Genomic DNA, 574 nt, shown 5'->3' on the forward strand with positions numbered 1-574 from the left:
GTCTAGGGTTAATCATTTGGCTTCATTGGGGGACTTTTTCTTATAATTGCTCAATGCCCCTCCCTAACTTTTACCATGTGTGACTACTTAAATATACTGTTACAGTGTTTTTATTGGACATTTTCTATTGTAACTCAGCTGTCAAAACAGTAGAAGCCTAATAAGGTCTTACGTTAGTCTAAACTACTAGAGATAATTTTTAAGAGGGAAGTAGAATTCATAATATCACCTTATTTATGAGCAATATTTTAATATAAAATTTTATATATAAAATTGCTATTTTGGGTATTTTTCATTGTCTTTATAAATGTGTATTTGAAAGGCCATGTGTATTTGCACTTCCATGTGTGAATATGTTCACCCATATGAAGATCACTGCATTTGGGGGATACAGTGTTTTTATAACTGTTATCTTTCTTTCCAAAGATAAATGTGTTTTGGATAGTATTTGGAGAAGCAGTCTGCCAAGTTGAGCTATCTTAAATACTAACAGCATTTGAAAGTGAAAGTAATCACTCTTTAAAGCAAATATCCAAGGAAATAAAGCACATTATTGTTTTCTAATGAAAGCAAT

This window comes from Peromyscus eremicus, chromosome 12 (genome assembly GCF_949786415.1).
Source record: "Peromyscus eremicus chromosome 12, PerEre_H2_v1, whole genome shotgun sequence".
NCBI lineage: Eukaryota > Metazoa > Chordata > Mammalia > Rodentia > Cricetidae > Peromyscus > Peromyscus eremicus.